Here is a 16,632-nt window from a genome sequence, read left to right as displayed (position 1 = left end):
TCACTCTACAAAACGAAAGAGATACAGCCAATCAACTGATGGAAGTTCCTGTGTGACCAAAACTAAATGATCTTACCTGCAAAAACACTGATTAACTTCTTAATCTTTTGAGATTTATCGTCACTTATATGGTAAAGGTGTACAGATGTGCAAGTGATGTTATTTCAGTAAATCACAATAGGCAGCGTGTGTGACTGTGTAGATATCTGCATGTGGTTGTCTCCACATATTTGCAGTGCCTTATACTTGTTTTATGCTGCTGCTGTATATTTGCATAGGTATTTGCCTACAGAGAGAGATTTTCAGTCTACACAAACGTGCTCTCGTGCATGGAATTCATCAGGAATGAGATCAAAACCAGAGTTTGAAAAGCACAGACAGCGGTTTTTGACAGACATTCAGTTTTTTGAATGTTAGGACTTTGCTCTTCTCCACGGCTGGCTGAGCGACCAACAGCAGCACATGCAACAGTAGCCCAGAGACCAGTTTAACACATACTTAGGACATTGCCTCCATCTGGTAACAGACGCTCCCTGCAGGTAGACGGTCCAAAGCTCCCTACGATCTGCCAACACACCGCCAACGGAAAACCATGTTCAGCCCATTAAGCAAGAAAAAACTCCATGTAGATAAAGTTACAGGGGTTCAGTCAGTAGGTCATTACACACACACACACACACACACACACACACACACACACACACACACACACACACACACACACACACACACACACACACACACACACACAGTCTATTGAGCGCTGTCACTCAGCAAGGAGAAAAACTCATTTTACTGCTACACTTCTCATATTTTTCAACATTTCTCCATGTCTGCGCTTCAGTTACTCTCTCCCTGCGCAACTCTGTCTCCATCTCTGGCTCCCTCTCACGCAAACAGATGGACAGACAGACGCACACACACACATACACACGCATGTCTTAAGGCTCACTAAACTCCAAGCGTTAACATTTTTCGCCAGTGTTCGAGCAGCCAATCACAAATGAGCTCTGAGATTAGGAGACGCGAGGTGAAACTAAGAGCTTCATTAAATACCAACCTGAGTCAGCAGCACCAGCAGGCCTGGCTGGGGAGTGCGTGTGTGTGTGTGTGCGCGCTGTGCAAGAGGGAGTGAGTGGGTGACAAAAACACAAGCACAGATGGAACATGAAGTGTCTGCATTCACGCGTGTGCTTGAGTGTGTGTGTGGTTTAAGGATTGATTCAACCTGTCTCATATGGGGGCAATTAGCTGAGCTGGGCTCTGGGCTGCCTGAGAGCAGAGACAAAAACGCCTCGGGCCATATCCAGTGTGTGTGTGTGTGTGCGCGCATGCATTTGTGTGTACTATATACTATTAAACCTCCATGAGCTCTTCTTTTATCCCTTTACTGCCATCCCATATATCCATCTAATCCTTGTCTGCAGATCTCCCACTCTGTACCCAATGGCTTTAGACCCTATGTGACATGCCAGAGAAAATCACATAGGAATAGAAAGCCATAAAACACAGCAGCGAGCCATCACGCTGGTAGCAAGAGTAAACTTTTCTTTCCACACAATGATGCACGCGCAGTGTGTGTGTGTCTGTGTGTGCAGCTCTCTCACTACATGCCTTTAACACCCTCAGCTTGTCTGACAGCTTACAAGGCCCTGCAGAGGATTTACAGCAGTGCTGAGACACCCATCTCCACTGCGTATCCTTCTTGTCTCCCATGTATCCTCCAATCCCCCACTCCTGGCCTTCTCCACTCACTCTCCCCTGTTTTCCTTTTGCTTCTTCTTCTTCTCCCACTCATCCGGCTCGCCGTCTCTCTCTCTATCTCCAGCCACGCTGCCAGCCATCGGAGTCACCGTCTTGTTTGGCGATGCGTAATTTCTAGAGGTTCTTTCACAGGCAAGTGTAGAGATGAGATAGATGAAAATACAGCCTGCAGACCCTCTGAATTATTAACTGGCTGAAAATGGATGAGTCAACGTTAACAGAGAGCAAGGGAGAGGGAGGGTAGCATAAAAAAATAGCCCACGTGCGTCCACAAATATGCACATAAAGTACAGCATGGCACTGTGCATGAACCAGCCGTCGTGGGAAACAAACAAGGGTTAGAGCGTAAGCTTTTGTTAGTGAAAAAAGTAGATCGGCGATGAATTTGAATTATTTAACGCTCTGATAAAAGTTTCACTCGTAAATTATTGATTACAAGGCAGTAATATGCCCAAGTATCCCTACAACTAAATAGTTCGTTGGCTTAGTCAGCTCTAACTAGAAGTAACTTTTGAAGTTAACAGAGATATTTAGTGTTGCTTGTAAAGGCTGACCAGGAACAATACCAGATGCTGGGAGAACAAGTCAGGGTCTGGCTTACAGCAGATGATGAGAAGGTTAGTAAGAAGGTTTCATATATTAGTATTTTTGGATGTCATGAGGTGTCCCAGGCGCTGAAATGGTTGTCTTCCACAAAATGCAATTTATTTATTAATCTTCAAAAATTTTATTATTCTTTGTTTCTCACAATCTCATTCAGGTAGGGCTGCCACAAACGATTATTTTAATAGTCGACTAATCAGATCGTGCATCCATTGGACGTAAAACGTACAGCTTATTGCACCAGCAGCATCTGCTCTTATATAACTATCATTAGCTTACAGCTGTAAGTGTTTAAGGTGCTAACTAAAAATAAAGACAAGATGATAGTTTATTAAATTTTAATGAAATTTGCAGATTGTTTCGGTTAAGTTTAATAAACTCCTTGCTATCTAAAATATAATGGGACACCGGAGTATATTCTCGAGCATCTCACACTTCTGATAATCAGCTGTCTGCTTGAGTTTATTCAGCTGTGTAAAAACTATAACTTTAATCTCAGCCAAACCGATTTACTCAGGAACAAATAAAATACTAAAAAAAAGCCAAACAATAAAATTTTTAAGTTATCTAAGTGACTTATATATCATGTTTAACCTGAGTAGCGAAAGACGGCGGTGGGTTTGAAAACGATTTGCCGGGAGTCCGGTGTTCTCACGGCTCTAGTGAGCCTTGCCCCCGGCTAGCTATCGAGCTAGTGGGTAACAGACGTCTCCGAAAACGTCGGAGCGCTTTTGAAAATATGTGGTGTCTTGATAAACTGAGCAGATATTTGAGGTTTACACAGCTACATTCAAGCCTGACAATATGCTAAACGTTTATTTTGTGACCCAGAAAGAATAATAAGAGTAATATTAAAACTTACTAGCTGCCGCCATTGTTGGAAACTGAGCTGGGCTGCGCTATGAATTCTGGGACACAGCTTCTTCTTCTTCAGGGTTTAACGGCAGCTGGCATCCTTGTACGTGCAGTGCTGCCATCTTCTGTTTCAGTCCGTTATTACACTCTTAAATCCTACTACTTATCCCTGCGTTTTTTGTGATCTTACAAAGCTTCAAACGATGCGTCGACTATTAAATCAGTCGTCGACGATTTCGATAGTCGACGTAATCGTGACTAGTCGACTAATCGTGGCAGCCCTACATTCAGGCGAATGTTTTAAATTCAGATTTAATAGTCGTCCTATATGGTAAATAGACTGCTTCTTATATAGTGCTTTTCTACTCTACTTGAGCACTTACAGCACTTCAAACAAACCGCCTCATTCATTCATTCATACAAGAACCTTTTTCTATGCCTAACTGCTTTCTGTGTAACATTAACACTTGGATGTGAGAGCAACTTGGGGTTCAGTATCATCTTGCTCAAGGACACATTGGCATGCAGATTGGAGCAGCCAGGGGTCGAACCACCAGATGTCCCACCATCTGATAATTGATCTAACTCAGCGGTCCCCAACCCCCGGGCGACCGGTACTGGTCCGTGAGTCGTTTGGTACCAGGCCGCGAGACTTGAGACTCAGGTGTGAAATTTATGGTTTTCAGGGTTTTTATCGTTAACTCGGTTTCCCTGGGTCTTTTCCCGTGTTGTAGTTGTGCGTCTTATTTTGAAAGAAATATTTACGCGTTACCACAGTGACCAGAGAGCATTAAGGGGCAGAGAGGAGGATGTTACTTTCAATGTTGTTGCCGCATTTCAGGCGGACGCTGCTAATAAAGTTACACAACGTGTTACACAGCGAAAATATTGTCTGACATTAAATCGGCTTGTGGCGCAAAAAAGGTTGGGGGCCGCTGATCTAACTGGTATGTGACCTGCTCTACCGCCAGCATCACGAGCTGTGGCACAAGCGTCACGAGCACAGCCTTTATAGCTGAAACTCTCTCTCACCTTCAGTTCTGCTCACAGCTCGGTCTGTCTTTGAGCAGCTTTGGTAAGTTGACTGTTATTTTTTTATGAATTCTTTCAGATTATCCAACTCAACTGCATAATTTCTCTATACATGACGTTTAGTGTGTGCAACCATTTTTTATGGCGCTGTTTCCAACTAGTGCCTGTTCCCACAGTTTTTATGGTACCTGCTGTATGGCAGAAATACAGCTGAAGCCGATCTATTGAGCCAGGCCTTGGCTGCAGTTCAGTCAGGGGATGCAGAAGAAGGTACTTATGAGATGGGCCTCACTGAATACGAATGAATGAGGATACCTGAATACATAATAGAATAATTATTTACACCTGCCTTGACATAAAAGGACAAAAAAGGATTGCATTAAATCTTTGGAACCCTTCAGAGTTTCAGAGGTATCAGTTTTTGTGATGTACGTTTTTTTATGCTAAGCCATGCTAACTTGCTGTTAGCTGTAGTCTTGTATATGTGAAAAAGTAGCTAATGTGCCAAAAAAAAAGTGCTTGGAAAAGATCAGTGTCAGATTATTTCTCTGATATTTACTACTGCGATCAGCAGAATAGTATATACTCATTCAGCTAATAACCTCAATCACATCTAAAGTATGTGGTACCTTGTTTGGTGAACAAAGAGCTACTTTTCAGACTGAAGGGGAATCCCCTCTTTTTTCAGCAGCCTGCTGTATCAACAGGCATGGGAATAGGAAAGTCAGAGGGCTGCAAAGACGTGCCGGAAAGATAAGAAGAAATGAGAGATAAAGGTATCAGGGCTTGAAAATGGAGCAAAAGGGTCACTCAGAAAGAGTTTGAAACAGGTGGGATTAATGTCAAAGTCATCCATCCTTGTTTTAATCCGTTTTTTTTACCACCGTCATTCCCTGTGAAAACTCGCACCGCTTCCTTGTGTGCGCTGTTTGTAGATATTTACGCGTATGTCCGTTTGTCTGTGTGCGTAAGCTGATTTGTGTCTTATCGAGATCCTCTGTGGAAACAGACAATGTGGTTTATTTGTTATCTTCTTGTTTGGACAATGAGATAAGGCGATCAGTGTTTGCGAGCGCGTACGCAGACGTGTGGGAGTGTTGGCGTGGACGTGTGTGTGCATTTGTGTGCGTAAAACACAGATAAGCCGAGTGTTGTGCCACAGTTTGAGTGACGGAATCGTAATGCTGATCCCAATGGTCAACAGCCCAGAGACATAACACAGAAAACTTATTAGACCTTTATCCATTATTTATATCGGGCCTGCCTTCGGACACATACACACATACATACAAAGCAGGAACCTTGTGTGTGAGCGTGATTCGTGCTGACACGTGCCTGACTTCTTCTCATGGAAAATAAGTAGCCACCGAGAAACCTCCCATCCAGAACATTTCCCATCAAGCGCCTTACCTGCTCTCACTGGTGCAAGAACCAGAAGCTCTACTCGGCAATGGCCAAAAAACCCTGAATTCCACAGCACTCGTTTCATCGAAAGTTTTACACATTATTAACCTCTTGGGGTTCACCGGGTCACAGGCAACCCATCTAAGGTTAAGTGTAATTAGATCAATGTCCTTATCCCCTTTTCATAAAAACCAAATAGCTATAACAGAAAAAATGCAATGCCAAACTGAATGCGCGAGACTTCATTTAAAAGGAAACATCTTCTTGTTTCTGAATATTTGCCCGAAATGAGTCGCGGTTGCACAACTAGGAAGAAACACAATATAGCTCCTGAAAGTCACGAGTTCCTCTTTTACAGCTCAAGAGATAACACAAAATTAGAGAAATACCTGAAGATTTTTTATGTATACTTACAATTATGCACTTTTCCAGGTCACCGTGAAGCCACAGAAGAACCAATTCCTGCCATTTTGTGCGACTGACTCCAACATACAGAGCGCCTCCTGCTCTCTTTTCCATCTGAATTCACGTATTCGGTTCTGGTACCTGCACAAAGCTTTTACCTGTACCTGCAGCCCTGCCCCCTTCTCTGTTTCCCAACCCTCTTTCTCTTGTTCTCACACAAAATGTCCTCTGTCCAGTTTTCGTTAAAAAAAAGAAGAAAAACCCACTGACCCCTCCCCGCATCCCCCCTCCCAGATAAGTGAAAGAAAAAGTCAAGGTAATGGTTTTCTCTGTAGTTTCAACATAAAGACACCAAAGCTGAGGGCTGAGCGATAAAGGGTGGCATATGTATGTAGACAGATTAAAACCTGGAAAGCAGCTACTTTGAAAATGGAGGAATGCCTTTTCGGGCTTAGGTATTTAAATTGCATGTGTGTGTCCGCAGGTACATTATGGTGTGTATGAAGTGTCAGTGTGTCTCATGGCTAACTGTGTCCCAGGATCAGTGAACAAAGAGCCTATTGACTTCTAAACACAGAGGAGCTCTCTTTCTTCTCCACAGGCCACTGCTTTGTGTTTCACCCTCAATCCCTCCACACACACATCTTTGCCTCCTGATACACACCAAAACCCATCCTACTGCTTCACCTGCTCCTCCACCTATCCATCATTTCTACAGGATAAGTTTACACTTCTGAATTGAGAATCATAAAATATCTGTTTTACAAGTCACACGGAATAACCTCTGCAAACTATGCCGACAGTTCGAGGGTGGACTCACTGACACACTGTATGTTCATACAGTAGTAACTTTTCTAGCTATGAGGCCTAAAGTGTGTCTTGCTTCATCGTCCATTTTGACAAACAGGGGACTACGATTTAAAAAAATGAGAACCATGATGCAGCGATTCCCAGAGTGTGGGCCGGGGCCCCTTGGTGGCCCTTGAAGCTACTGCACGTGGGCCGCAGTAACAACAGAAATTCACTTACATATTTATATTAGTGCTGTTAGCGTTAATCTCGTTAAAATGATGTTAACACCATAATCGCATTAACGTGGCAAATCTCTGTTAGCGAGTTATCGCGGATCGCCCCGTACGTGGGGCTGTACCACATCAACGCATTAGCGCGGTTAGCTCGTTAACGCATTAGTGACGTCCAGCCCCACACACGGGGCGAGCCGCGATAAATCAAGATTTGCTGCGTTAATGCGATTATGGTGTTAACGTCATTTTAACGAGATTAATGCTAATAGCGCTAATTTATATAAATGTATTTATTCATTAAAAAGTGAATAAAAGCTAATAATTTTTTGCTTTTGTATTGAAGTTTGTGTCCCAGTGGCAGGTGGGTCACAGACTGGCCTTGACACTTTGCAATATGACTATGTAGCATTAGCGATTAATGTTTTTAAAAATAAAATCTTCAAGGAAACACATCACTTTCTCTTGTATTTTGATTACAGTGAAGCTCGGATGGGCCCCATGGGACTTTTAAGTGGGCCACAGCACTCTTGACTTTGGGAATTGCTGCCATAATGCATTTGGTAACCTGGTAAGACTTGAAACTACCAACCAAGACAATAAACTCAGGAAAGTGTTTACTGAGGTCATGGAGCAAGGCAGCTCAAGATCTGTTTTCGACACAACAGGTTTAGTTCCTTTTCAACCATCTTGTTGGACACAAGAAAGAAAGCAGGTTTAAGGAACTTCTACATTGGAAGTGCCTTAAGTCTATGTTTGAATCAAGAGATCAAAAACGATCCAAAAACAGTAAAACACGCCAACGTTTCATACTAACCAGGTTATATATTCTGGCACGTAAAGGATCGCTTACTTCAACCTGCCGTCTTTTCCATTATTGCGGCTACCTTCGCGCTACGTCAACTTTGCACTGCACCACCATTGTAGAGGTCTGGGGAAATGACAAGTTTCAAAACTACTTTGCAAACAGTACATCATGGTGGTTAGCCCAAAAAATGTTTTATACATGAGTCATTTTAAACATTTGTTTTAAAGTGTGATGAAAAGGAAATAGCTAACAGCTATTTGGGGACATCTGACTCAACTATCCTATCTAAAAAAGGATACGGTGATTTTTATTGAAACTAAAAAGGTAAAATGTAATGCCAGATTACTTTGAGGATAATTGCAAGTGATTTCAGTCTGTCAGTTTGCCATGATTCTAGAAAGCAGGCTTCTCAAATGGAAGAGGTGGCTAGAGGTAGAGGCTGACCGACATTAGGGTCTTATCTAGACGCGACGTACCCGGGGAAACTGGTGTTGTTCCTGTGCTCATTGTTTTGGTGTTCAAGAAGGGAATTTGTTTCTCCCAGGAGTGGGACCTGCTGATGGTAAACAGAGAAAGTCTCCATGTGTCCGTGCGTGGGAGTTATCCCATCTGCAGAACTACAACACATGAATTTGTGGTTCTAATAAACACTGTTATTCAGGCGATAGCGTGTTAGCTCCCCAAAACAACTGGAGAGACCAAGAGAACAACTGAGCTTAAGAAAATCAAACAAAAGAAAGAAGACGTTTTTTCGGTATATTTATACAATTTTCACGCTGCTTTGTTCAACTCCTCGATTCCCAGAAAGTGGAGAGTACATATTTAGCATGACCCATGGAGCAACAAAACATTAATAGAAAATACGCCTACTGTCAAAGCTAAGTGTGGTCGGACGTGTCCTGTTGTTCTTGTAAGAGATGGTGTCGAAACAGCACTCACCAACAGCACAATTTAGAGCTTAGCGTCCCCAGTGCTGGTGCTTCTGTGCTATCACTTGCCTTCTGTAGAAGTCTCTGTTGCCTTTTTCTTGGAGCGACACCAGAACTACAGAGAGCAATCGAGATGCTCCCGGACCGCTCAAGGTAGGATAATTATAACCTCCAGGTTCCCAGTGGAGAATAAGGCTTAACAAGGCCCGCGCAGAGAGCAGTGAGATTACGAGGTCTCGGTAGCACTACAACTGTCTGGCCGACCACAGGGCTCCTCGGTAAAGTTATGAACATGGTGAATAATAATGACGTGAGCATTGGCAGGAGCTTTAGATGAGCTGTGAACTGTGAGAGAGAGAGCAAGAGGCAGAGAGAGCAACAGGGACAGAGAGAGACTGCTTGTGTGCGCTGCAGTCAAGAGATTTCTCGCCTCAGCTGGTTGGACAGATTACCTGAAACTGAGAGCAAGGAGAAAGACAGCGAGTGAGAGAGAACGCAAGAAAAAAAGAGGACAGAAAGGTCACAGTGATCTCAGTATAAGGAAAATGAATGGAGAGAAATGAAAGAGGGCACTTTTATTTTGCCAGGCCAAAACTGTGTTAAAACTGTCCTTTCAGTACTCACAGTTCATATATATTGGTTAAAACCTTAATTCACCATTTATCCAAAAAGGTATCTCTTCTTAGAGCAATGACCTGAAAGGAAACAGGACCAAATCCAGTCCTGTCTTTAGTTTTCTATAGAGCAAAAAATGCTAAACTTAAGGTCTTAGCAAATTAGCTTATGACGTTAGCTTACAACAGAGTAACTAAAATATGTAGTTTTGTTCAAAAAATTATTAAGATGTGTGGCCTGACCTGAGAAAATGCAATTTTTACTCCATACTCAACAGTGGCGTTTTTGCAGTCTTTCTATTGATCTCAGACATCGAATGTGTTTGCTCATATTTGTAGCACGTAGCAAGCTAATCTTGAACGCACCAAACCTGTTTGCCTGTATTTGGATGTCTCGTTTTAACCTTTCAATAGTGATAATATTACTAAAGTTCCCAGAGCCCAGGCAACAACTGCAAAACACTAATTTTCTCATTTCATAATACTTCTAAGGGCTAATTGTGTAGCTGTTAACCCTGCAGTGCACTGTGTTTCTGTTATTATTTGAACATTTCCTGTATTTTTCTTCTTCATCTTCTTGTACTTTTATATTATTCCATCAGTTTGTATTGGTTAAAATAATTTTGATCCTTATTTCCACTGATCTTTGTAGGATAAGCCAAACAGATAAAAATACTCACACTAAGCTAGCAAAATGTGCTTCATATTAACACTCACACACATTTTTGGTGCACTTGATTTTCCATTGAAACACCTGCTCTGCGCTGCACTTTATGCTCAGAGGTGTGCTAGGAAAAGCATTGCACCATACCCAGCAAGCACAGGAGGAATGATGCCGTGGACCAGAAACTCTAAATAAACAGAATGTATTGTGCTTTAAGAAGAAAAGAAAGGAGTGCATCTTTAATGCTTGAGAAATCAGAGAATAGTAAAGCAGCGGTGAAGGGAAAAAGGAGAACTACCCTGAGTCAGAAACAGACAGAGAGAGGGCACCCTGTCCTAGATAGCCGCCTGTAAGCAAGGTGAGCGCGGGAGAGGAGATGAGAGGAGAGCGGAGAGATGGGCAGAGGAAAAAAAGAACGAGGGACAGAAAGTCAGGCCAGAGAAAGGATTAGTGATCAAAGAAAGCTAGCGGCCATCCTGAAAGCCCTTTATACATGTACGTACACACACACACACACACACACACACACACACACACACACACACACACACACACACACACACACACACACATTCATAGAGAGAGGGAGAGAATAAGTGAGATTAGAGGGTTTTTTCCATGGGGTTTATCATTTACCTTCCTCCATCCCAGCAGCACATTAGCTGTGAGAATGAGCACGTTATGCATAAATCCATTTGTATTAGCCCCAGAGTAAATGTTAGGAGGGCAAACATATACATGCACATGCACGCTCATAGATCACGGTGCTCTAATGAAAATATATGTGAGTCTGACTTTCTCTCTAACTAGTTAGGCTTTCCCCTGGAGCTTGAAGACACAATATGACATCAGCTTCTCCCTCCAGCAGAAATTCAGAGGTGCAAACAAGACTTTTGAAATGCTTTTAAATTCCTCCTCAATCGCTGTCTCCTTCACTGCACCGAGTCACCATGAAGAGATAAACAACCGGCCGCAGATACCAATTAGGCCGTCAAATTGCAGTGCAACAATCTTCAGCAACGCTCAACTTTCCCAGAGCAGTGCTGGTGGGGAGAGGGAGGGTTGGGGGAGACAGTAACAGAGGAAGGAAGGGGAAGTTTGAGCAGTAAAAAGCAGGAGGAGAAGAAAACTTTGCTCACATCTAATCAGGGAATCCTCCTTCTCACTTTCACCATGCAGCACACACACACATAAATACACACATCCCTCCTGTCAGAGGCTTGACCTCCACTAGCTGATCTCGTTTCTCGGTATTCCATCGCCCTCCCACCAGCTGACCTGATTGGCTAATGACGGCTCATTTATCTTGATGCAGCACCTGCAGTGCCTACAAGGTGTGTGTGTGTGTATGCGCGTGCAAAAAACGACAAGCACATCCCCACCACGATAGCTTTATCTACACCTGTACTGCTCCTGCTGCAACAGCTTGCACACATTGGTTCATCTCTGGGGAATGCTAGAGAGGAGAGGCTGGAGTCTGATGGGAGGAGGCGAAGAGTAAGAGGAGGGAGACTATGATAAAGGAGGAAATGAGGGCAGAAAAGAGCAAGAGCAGGAACAAGGAAGGAGATGAGGAAAGCAGCGCAATAATAGTGGGTGGGGGGGCAGATGAACTGGAGGAAAGGAAGATGCCGGAGAATTACATCAGGGTGGGGGAAACAGAAAGGAACAGACAGTGAAAAAAAGATGGAGGAGGGGGTTCGAATGAAGGGAAGAGGGATTGATGCATGTTTTATTCACTCACTGCTAACGCTTCTTTAATTACCGCAGCTGAAATCGCTGGCCGGGTGTGATCACTGCATGTGTGTGTGTGGAGTCCTATTTTGTGTAATAATCAGCAACCATTAATTATCTGGTGTAAGTAAGGCAAAGGGAAAACCAGTGCAATCCTGTTGATGCTATACAATCCACAAATTAGCCAGTTAAATCTGTATGTAAGCGTAACTACTTTTGCTTTCTTAACCTCCTAGGACCTGGCGTTCACATATGTGGACATCACATTTTGGGTTATCTAGATCAAAATACTATTTTTGCTCTACAAGGGCCTGATATCTACTTAAGAGGACATTATAGTGCCACTGATCTATCAACATTTAAAATGAATGTCCTCATATGTGGATCTCATTTTTCTCAGAAACAAAAATCAGGTTAAAAAAAATGTCTGGTAACACTTTGTTTTTACATTCATCAGGTCCCAATCAGCCCAAATAGCAAAGAGAAATTAAAAATGCATGCCATGAAAGAGTTCAGAAGGTTAAGTCATTCCTCTTTATATCTGCAGCAGGACTCCTGCAGGTTAGATTTTTAACAAGCATCTGTGTAATAATGGGGTGAACATCCAAACAGGTCACCTGTCTATCACTTAGAGAGAGACCATATCAACCTGTTAACCTGAGACGCATGTCTATGGACTGTGGGAGGAACCCGGAGAACGTGCAAACTCCACCTCCAGTCTCGAACAAGGAAGTTTTGTGCTAACCACTGCACCTTTGTGTCAACATCATTCAAACCAAATGAGCTGAAAAAAAAAATGACTGTTTATGTGAATGAACTGCATGGCTGGTAACATTAATAGTGTTGTGTGTGAACATATTTGCTAAGAAAAAGTTGGCTCAAACAATCTGGCTAACCTTTGGGGTTCCTCTGACTACTTCAACAGTTTTTGTCCAGTCTGTTCTTTCCAGTGTCTGAATTCTTTGCCGCTAGCCTGCTTTCAGACAATAATAGCCAAATGGGAAGCACAGGACAACCCTCTGCTGAGCAAACTTTTCAGCGTACAAAATACAAATATGAAACCACTACAGCTACAACTGTTTTAGCTAAAAACAGCTCAAACTGGAGCATTAGCCTCACATTTGTACCAGTTTGTTAACCAGGGAAATACACTGCAGCACTCACTGTATGAGTGATAATGTTGGAGTTTATACAACTGAAGATGAAGCAGCGGAGGGAGCGGGTAACTCGCTGTCGTTCTGGGTTTCAGACCCAGAACGACATCACAGTGAACAGTCCAAAGAATTTATATCCCAAAGAGAATCAAGAACAAAATAAAAGTAATCATTCTGGTCGACTGAAACCACCTAAGCTCCTATTGAAAGATGCGACAAATTAGCATATGTGGCCGTGTTGTTTATTTTTAATTCAATTTAATTCAATTTTATTTATACAGCTCCAAATCACAACAACAGTCGCCTCAAGGTGCTTTATATTGTAAGGTAGACCCTACAATAATACATACAGAGAAAAACCTAAGAATCATATGAGCCCCTGTGACCAAGCACTTTGGTGACAGTGGGAAGGAAAAACTCCCTTTTAACAGGAAGAACCAGGCTCAGGTTTACTTAACTTTACTTAAAAGTTCATTAAGTAAAGAACTAACCTTTAATCTAATATCTCACTATATGAACTTAAAATGACTTCTACTTAGATGTAGCTGCTACTGGTTAAAGCAGCAGTTTGCCAACATCTCTACTGTTTGTTTTTGTTTTTAAATTAAGTAGAAGAGATATTACTTTAAACAGCACACTTTAAATTCTGAAGTGATCGGTCGTTGCTCTTGGTTCCAACTAATTATGGTCCAAACATACGTTACGAGTGCAGTTCCAGGTCGCTGCGTCCAGATTAAAGACAACAGAGAGAGTCTGGAAACAGGACGGCTCAACAGTTGTTGGTAAGAGATGAAGCACAGAGTCACCTGAGGGTTTTTGTTTTCAATGTCACCTTGTCTTATTAGTGCAGAAAGTCAGTAAGACAACAACAGCAGAAGGCTTGTTTGTCTGCACATTTTGAAAACTTTGGTCTGTGATCATGAATAAAACTCTTTTTTTTTTTTTAATACCATTTCACATCCAGGAACTCACCCACTGATTCACCTTCCTTTCATAAGTTTGACATTTCTGGAGCAACCACACAGCTTATTTTTATTTATTCCTTTTTTATTTTATATAATTTGATTACGACAATTGCCTTGCATGTTGCGCCTTACTCATACCTCTCTCCTCTTTCCTGTCTCCTCCTCCTCCTCCTCTCCTTCCTGACTGCAGAGAGAGGAGGGCTTGCATGTATTATGTCTTCTTTTGTTCTTTGCTGTCGGCTCATTGTCAAAAAAGAGAAAGAGGAGAGAGTGAAGAGGAAGAGGGCGGTTAGCGAGGGAGACTGCGGGTGAGGAGAAGTAGGAGACAGTAGGTAGATATCGGAAGCTTAACACACACACACACAGACACACACAGACACACACACACACACACACACACACACACACACACACACTCCTGCGACCTGCCACCTCCCCTTTTCCCCACATCTCTCTTTGTGTGTTCTTATCTTTTATTTTCTCTCTCAAACCAGGTGCAGCTTATCCAGCCTTCAGCACATCTTATCCCCCCCCATTCTGCCTTATCTCACACACCGTCATCACAAACACACAACCTGACACATGAACACACACACACCCTCTCCTTCAACCTGCTCCCCCTGCCGTCCTCCTCTTTTCCATATCTCTGTCTTTTCCTCCTTCTCTCTCTCTCCTGCGCCGCTGGAGGCAGCCAGCAGGCCGTGACCTATCCTATCACCGCTCTGGAATCAGGCCCGACTCACACAGACACGGCATCACAGACAGACAGGTAGGCGGACAGACAGGCAGCTAGAAACTCATCAACTCCAGATCTGTATCTTAACTCCAGTTTTAATCCGCCCGCAGCCAGCTACTGTAGCAGCCAAGAGGCGGAACGGGAAAATCCATACAGCTTAAAACTGTCCAAAATCTTTTTAAAGTCAAGTTTCTGTGAAGCAAATGAACCGTTTTTTTAAATCTGCTTTTTATTAATGTTATTGCTTCAAAATAAAACTGAAAAATAAAAATAAAGGAAGTCTGATTATCAGCATCTTTGAAACTAAAAAGCTCTTTTTGTCTCCCCGTGTTCAGCACTGAGGCTGATGTGGATGAACAGCGCGGGGTTTGGCGAGGGAAGAGTTGCTCTTCTCACGCTGTCGCAGTATATTTCACTGGTAAAACTCACAGCAAATCTTTGAACTTTCTTTTTTTCTTCTTCTTCTTTTGGAGTGCAAGTGTTGTAGCTGCTGGCTGTAGCAGAGGGAGAGAGGGAGGGGGGGGTGGTGTGGCTGCCTGAGCCGAGCTCTAGTCCTGATTTAGAATTAGATCTATTTCTGTTCACCCTCCAACCCCGCCGGGAAATATTTAAATCTGCCGTGGAATGTGTGTGTGTGTGTGTGTGTGTGTGTGTGTGTGTGTGTGTGTGTGTGTGTGTGTGTGTGTGTGTGTGTGTGTGTGACAGAGGGAGTGACAGAGGAGATTATTTCAACATATAAACTGGTTGTGTGAGAATATGCATTGAGCGCACAGCTTTGGCGGTGCGGTTGCCACGAGCAGGTATGCCAATTAAGACGCCCGACTCAAATGAGACGGACTGAGAAAAGAGAGAGACACAGAGGAAGAGACGGAGCGATGTGAAAGTGTGAAAAAAGAAAAGAGAAAGAAAAAAGCACAGAGGAGAGGCTATCTGCAGGCTCCTTGTGATCTAGCAGGGAGCAGAACTCAAGCCGTGGTCAGTAATTCATAAGCAGAGCACGTACAGACTGAGCCGAGCTCACCCTCTGGCAACGCACACGCACGGATACACGTACACACACACGCTCATAACACTCACAGTCACACCAGCAGCCTGGGACACAATCTCAGCTCCATATCCAACCCTGCTGCCATCCAAATGTCACCGGCAGAACCTCTGACCCCTGTTAACGCAAACACTCACTCACACACACAAACACTAATAGTTCAAATAATATGACATACACACACTTTACAAACTTCAATACACACAAAAACTGTGTTTTAAAAGAAAAAAGGTGAGTTTGTGAGATACGGAGACGGCGCACAAACACTCACCTCAGAGTGAAAGCTGGTGCCGGGCTGCGCTGCTGCGTAGAAAGACCGGCCGCACACACACCCCCGTCCTCATGCACGCACGTGTACGCAACACTCTCAGTGGCGAGGTGTGTGCGCGTTTGAGAGGACAATGAGCTTGGATGGAGCTGAGCAGCAGCAGGAGGAGGAGGAGGAGAAAAGGGAGGCGGGAGATGTGTGGTTGGGCGGGAAGGTAAAGAGGAGAGAGAGTGAGAGAGAGAGAGAGAGTGAATAATGAAATACAACACAATTAAAAAAAGAAGAAGAAATGTGAAAAAGGTTGTCCCGAAGCAAAGTCCCTCTCGTTCCATCTGAGGCTTTGCGAGTGTGTAAAATGTGTTAAGGTAACTAACTCTGTGTGTGTGTGTGTGTGTGTGTGTGTGTGTGTGTGTGCGCGTGTGTGTGTGTGTGTGTGTGTGTGTGTGTGTGTGTGTGTGTGTGTGTGTGTGAGTGTAACGGCTGAGAGGTCTCCTATCCATCCCTGGGGACTTGGCGCCCTGCCTCAGAGCAGAGAGTGTGCTGAAAAGAGCTTCACATCTCTTCTAAGTGTTGATGTGTGTGTGTGTGCATGCGCACGTGTGTGTGTGTGTGTGTGCGTGTGTGTCCTCC

General features: G+C 43.4%; 1 protein-coding gene across 3 annotated transcripts in view; it reads right to left on the bottom strand.

Annotated features, from left to right (window-relative positions):
- The window catches only part of LOC106675000 (uncharacterized), a 62,468-nt gene that overhangs the window by 12,827 nt on the left and 33,009 nt on the right, over positions 1-16,632 (bottom strand). For 2 of the 3 annotated variants that reach the window (XM_076883680.1, XM_076883679.1), the window contains exon 2: positions 16,006-16,151. The gene's annotated coding sequence lies outside the window, so the exon portion shown is untranslated. Of the gene's footprint in view, positions 1-14,091; positions 14,249-16,005; positions 16,152-16,632 lie in introns of those variants that run through there. The other variant, XM_076883681.1, reaches the window with a different exon arrangement.

The sequence above is a fragment of the Maylandia zebra genome, linkage group LG5 (genome assembly GCF_041146795.1).
Source record: "Maylandia zebra isolate NMK-2024a linkage group LG5, Mzebra_GT3a, whole genome shotgun sequence".
Classification (NCBI taxonomy): Eukaryota; Metazoa; Chordata; class Actinopteri; order Cichliformes; family Cichlidae; genus Maylandia; species Maylandia zebra.
The sequence above is the reverse complement of the archived record's forward strand: the minus strand, read 5'-3'. Positions and strand labels throughout refer to the sequence as shown.